Below are 6,111 nucleotides of genomic sequence, written 5' to 3'. Positions count from 1 at the left end.
CACACACGTCTTTCCTGAAAGCCTTTTTCTGAGACACTGGGAGAGAGAGAGAGACGGATATTCCAGGTTTTAAAGGTGAGATACAAAAACCCTTTATTTAATTCTAACTATTTAGTACAGACCTTTTAAAACATGTTATAATTAGTACAAACAATTTTACAGCGCAATATATAACAAACCCAGAATGTTTTTATACACATACACAAAAATTGTTATACATCCGATATACATACAGTGTGCAGGTTCTCCCACTTACAAAGATGAGAGAGGCCTGTAATTTTCATCATAGGTACACTTCAACTATGACAGACAAAATGAGAAAAAAAATCCAGAAAATCACATTGTAGGATTTTTTATGAATTTATTTGCAAATTATGGTGGAAAATAAGTATTTGGTCAATAACAAAAGTTTATCTCAATACTTTGTTATATACCCTTTGTTGGCAATGACAGAGGTCAAACGTTTTCTGTAAGTCTTCACAAGGTTTTCACACACTGTTGCTGGTATTTTGGCCCATTCCTCCATGCAGATCTCCTCTAGAACAGTGATGTTTTGGGGCTGTTGCAGGGCAACACGGACTTTCAACTCCCTCCAAAGATTTTCTATGGGGTTGAGATCTGGAGACTGACTAGGCCACTCCAGGACCTTGAAATGCTTCTTACGAAGCCACTCCTTTGTTGCCCGGGTGGTGTGTTTGGGATCATTGTCATGCTGAAAGACCCAGCCACGTTTCATCTTCAATGCCCTTGCTGATGGAAGGAGGTTTTCACTCAAAATCTCACGATACATGGCCCCATTCATTCTTTCCTTTACACGGATCAGTCGTCCTGGTCCCTTTGCAGAAAAACAGCCCCAAAGCATGATGTTTCCACCCCCATGCTTCACAGTAGGTATGGTGTTCTTTGGATGCAACTCAGCATTCTTTGTCCTCCAAACATGAGTTGAGTTTTTACCAAAAAGTTATATTTTGGTTTCATCTGACCATATGACATTCTCCCAATCTTCTTCTGGATCATCCAAATGCTCTCTAGTAAACTTCAGACGGGCTTGGACATGTACTGGCTTAAGCAGGGGGACTTGTCTGGTACTGCTGGATTTGAGTACCTGGCGGTGTAGTGCGTTACTGATGGTAGGCTTTGTTACTTTGGTCCCAGCTCTCTGCAGGTCATTCACTAGGTCCCCCCGTGTGGTTCTGGGATTTTTGCTCACCGTTCTTGTGATCATTTTGACCCCACGGGGTGAGATCTTGCGTGGAGCCCCAGATCGAGGGAGATTATCAGTGGTCTTGTATGTCTTCCATTTCCTAATATTTGCTCCCACAGTTGATTTATTCAAACCAAGCTGCTTACCTATTTCAGATTCAGTCTTTCCAGCCTGGTGCAGGTCTACAATTTGGTTTCTGGTGTCCTTTGACAGCTCTTTGGTCTTGGCCATAGTGACTGTTTGAGGTTGTGGACAGGTGTCGTTTATACTGATAACAAGTTCAAACAGGTGCCATTAATACAGGTAACGAGTGGAGGACAGAGGAGCCTCTTAAAGAAGAAGTTACAGATCTGTGAGAGCCAGAAATCTTGCTTGTAAGTCGCTCTGGATAAGAGCGTCTGCTAAATGACTTAAATGTAAATGTAAATGTGACCAAATACTTATTTTCCACCATAATTTGCAAATAAATTCATAAAAAATTCTACAATGTGATTTTCTGGATTTTTTTTCTTATTTTGTGCGTCATAGTTGAAGTGAACCTATGATGAAAATTACAGGCCTCTCTCATCTTTTTAAGGAGGAGAACTTGCACAATTGGTGGCTGACTAAATACTTTTTTGCCCCACTGTATATATTATTACAGCACAGTACTACACTTTAATACCCTTTAAATGCTTATATTTATAACTGTCTGTTGTAGTAAAGAATGTATTCATATAAAAAAAAACATTGTTTTAAAACAACTGCAGACACACCACTTCTGAAAATCCCATTGTTTTGAAACACACACATGCGTCTTTCCTGAAACATTTTCTCAGAGGAAAGACTTTCGTTAAAAGGTGAGATACAATTTTAAAACCCTTTATTTAATTCTAAATACTTAGTGCAGACCTTTTAAAACATGCTATAATTAGTTTAAAAATAAATACTATTCCTTTCTTCCAGAAAAAGGGGAGGCTATAGGGTTAGCCCAGACACCCAGCCGTCTCTAATTCACCGTCGTCAGGACAGGCTCTCTTGCTCCCAAGATATCCCGCACACTCCGTTGTTCCGTAAATTTTAATTCCCTGGATACATCAAACGTGTTGCCTTTAGACCCTGGGTATGTCTTAAGGATAGAAGCGCCCAGTGGCGTAATTGTTCACGATTTTGGAAAAGATTGTCCAGCTGTTTCATCAGGGCCAGGAATATATGATAATCGCCCCACTTAAAGCTAAAGACAGGCATAAAATAATTCACATCCTTGCAAGCTTTGGAAAATACACATTAACTAACTGATTTTGTAGCATTTGAACTATCATATTGGGCCAATGCTAAAATTGTCACTTTGGAGTCGGGGCTTTACACCAATGAAGAGATTCTTATGGCCTTGAAATCATCGCGCCCGCACACATTCTCTTCCAATGCGTAGCCGGGGCAGAGATGTATCACTCAGGGCATGTTCGATCTGACATAGTGCTAGCCGTATCTTAAGCCATTCTCTCAGAAAAACTCCCGGGTTCTGTTTGATAAAGGAGGCTGTGACCGCTGTCTGTGAAAATCTTCACAGTTGAATCCTCCGGTTGGAATATGTAACCCACACATGTATGTCCATCGCTCATATTCAAAACTCCTTTAAAATATTCAGGGGCCTCACACAAAATGTCCTCCATGTTTTTGTCATTGTGTTTTTGACACGAGGCACAAAGTACATCTACTATTGGCCTAGGAGACATGTTTAATTTGCTGTTTAATGTTCTGGATTTATTTTTAATTTCTTGTTTAGTGTTCTGGGGTTTATCATGGTCGCTTGTGGTGTTCTGGGGTTTATCATGGTCGCTTGTGGTGTTCTGGGGTTTATCATGGTCGCTTGTGGTGTTCTGGGGTTTATCATGGTCGCTTGTGGTGTTCTGGGGTTTATCATGGTCGCTTGTGGTGTTCTGGGGTTTATCATGGTCGCTTGTGGTGTTCTGGGGTTTATCATGGTCGCTTGTGGTGTTCTGGGGTTTATCATGGTCGCTTGTGGTGTTCTGGGGTTTATCATGGTCGCTTGTGGTGTTCTGGGGTTTATCATGGTCGCTTGTGGTGTTCTGGGGTTTATCATGGGCTTGTGGTGTTCTGGGGTTTATCATGGGCTTGTGGTGTTCTGGGGTTTATCATGGGCTTGTGGTGTTCTGGGGTTTATCATGGTCGCTTGTGGTGTTCTGGGGTTTATCATGGTCGCTTGTGGTGTTCTGGGGTTTATCATGGGCTTGTGGTGTTCTGGGGTTTATCATGGGCTTGTGGTGTTCTGGGGTTTATCATGGGCTTGTGGTGTTCTGGGGTTTATCATGGGCTTGTGGTGTTCTGGGGTTTATCATGGTCGCTTGTGGTGTTCTGGGGTTTATCATGGGCTTGTGGTGTTCTGGGGTTTATCATGGTCGCTTGTGGTGTTCTGGGGTTTATTTATAATGCGTCTGCCCCCCAATACCCCCGGACATTCCTGTTTCATAGACAACAGCCCTAAGGTCACTACAACAGGGTGGGGACCATACTCTTTGAAATGTTCAAACACATCCCCCAGTTCAACAAGGTCCCTACACCTCAATCATCATGACAGCTTCAAAGGAACAGATGCACTATATGCTTAAATTAACACTCACTCTAAAGTGTGAGAACCGAACAACAGGATGCCCACTCCCTAGAGCACGTGAGAATTTCCTGTCAGGATGTCCTGTGTGCCGTCTACTGTATTCTCTCTCAGACCCCTTGACTTTTTCCACATTTTGTTACGTTACAGCCTTATTCTAAAGTGGATTAAATTGTGGGTTTTTCTTCATCAATCTACACACAATACCCCATAATGACAAAGCAAAGCTTATTTTTTTTGGCAAATGCTTTAAAAATCTAAAACTTAAATAAATATTCAGACCCTTTACTCAGTGCTTTGTTGAAGCACTTTGGCAGCGATTACAGCCTTGAGTCTTCTTGGGTAAGACACTACAAGTTTGGCACATCTGTATTTGGGGAGTTTCTCCCATTCTTCTCTGCAGATCCTCTCAAGCACTGTCAGGTTGGATGGGGAGCGTTGCTGCACAGCTATTTTCAGGTCTCTCCAGAGATGTTCAATCGGGTTCTAGTCTGGCTGGGCCACTCAAGGACATTGAGACTTGTCCCGAAGCAACTCCTGCGTTGCCTTGGTTGTGTGCTTAGGGTCATTGTCCTCTTGGAAGGTGAACCTTCACCCCAAGCTGTGGCAGGAAGGGAACGATTAAACCTGAGCGGTCTGGTGCAGCTTTTCATCAAGGATCTCTCTGTACTTTGCTTCGTTCATTTTTCCCTCGACCCTGACTGATCCTATCTCCCAGTCCATGCCGGTGAAAACATCCCCACAGCATGATGCTGCCACGACCATGTTTTACCGTAGGGAGGGTGCCAGATTTTGTCAGATGTGACGCTTTCTGAATGCTGTCTATATATATATGGTCGGGGGCCCCCTAGCGGCCTTGGTCCCTAAGCGACCGCTGATGTAGCTTATGCCTGGACTGGCCCTGAAAGGAAGAAATTATTAACTGTCCTTTGGTATACTTAGTTCTGTTAGAATAGGCTCACCTACTACAAGGACTGTAGCTACAGTCTAAAACAGCCCAGTGACCTAAACACACACAGATAGATAGCTGTTCACCTCTTCCTGTTGACAGGCCTGCTTGGCGATATAAAACCACAACTTCGCACATATGACAATATCATTGACAACAAGGTATTTTTTTGGGGTTGAGCCAGCCAGACGGTTTTGTGTAAGCTGAATATAGATAATGAAAATAAAGGAACACAAAGCCAGAGGACTGTGCCAAGTAAACATTGTTACACAGTTTTGCAATAAGCAGCATTACTGAACTGGTTTCAAAAAGAGCTAATTGCAGGCAGAGCTTTTAAATCTATGGGAAGGTCATGCTCTGACACTGCTTATGTAATTACAGATAACAAACAAAGAACCCTAACCGACAAAGGACACATCTAGAATTTTACATTTACATTTCACTAAAAAGCATCAGATAAAGAAAAAAATTGTGATGGGTCCACATTCAAAAGTATGCCGCATAAAGATGACTTATTAAAAATTAAGAACATTTTACTGAATCAGGATAGCATACAAAGATGTTTTGGGTTAACAGCCTTCTCCGGTGTGTAGGTAAACATTTTTTTAAAATCAGGAACAACTTTTGTATATGAACAACCAGTGAGCAGCAGGTGCTTCTAAGGTTGCCAATCAATTGCCAATCAGTGATGTGGCTTCTCTGGTCCACCTGTATATGTGTTACAATCACATGACAGGATATGGGAGTGGGCACAAAGGGCAATTGGGGGTATCGGGTAAAAAAAAGGATAAAAAACAACTCATGTGAGGGACACACACAATGTTTTTATTTTATTGGTTGTATATCATTGCATTTTAAATTTGTGTGGCTTTTGGCGCATTCACGTACAGATGGGACACATTGGGAGATAATTGCTCCGTTTTCTACCGTCAAAACCATGATAATATGTAGAATCCGGACAACAGTTTAAATTAAGCCTTTAAAATCGAGAGCAATGAACTGCTGAATGATATCCTGGGGAAAAATGCTTTCAATGCTCACCAAAACAAACAAACTGCTACAGTATGTTGTTGAAAACTAGATTTGTTTGAAAGGAAAGTAGAGTCTCTTGTCAGACATGTATACATGGAGGTCGCATGGATGAACAAGACAACAACATTGGCCTTCTGGAAACAAAGGTGCAAACTTTAGAACATTAACTGGCTCAGCTAGAAAACAGATCGAGACAAAATCATATGACAATACTGTCCTTATCGGAGGACGAGGAAAAAGGGTGAACTGATGTCGGAGCTGCTTGGCGTGGACGGATCACCGCAGGATCTTCAGCGATGCCATCGGATCAGCGTGAAG

This window comes from Oncorhynchus nerka, linkage group LG3 (genome assembly GCF_034236695.1).
Source record: "Oncorhynchus nerka isolate Pitt River linkage group LG3, Oner_Uvic_2.0, whole genome shotgun sequence".
NCBI classification, from domain to species: Eukaryota; Metazoa; Chordata; class Actinopteri; order Salmoniformes; family Salmonidae; genus Oncorhynchus; species Oncorhynchus nerka.
This window is presented reverse-complemented; position numbering follows the sequence as displayed.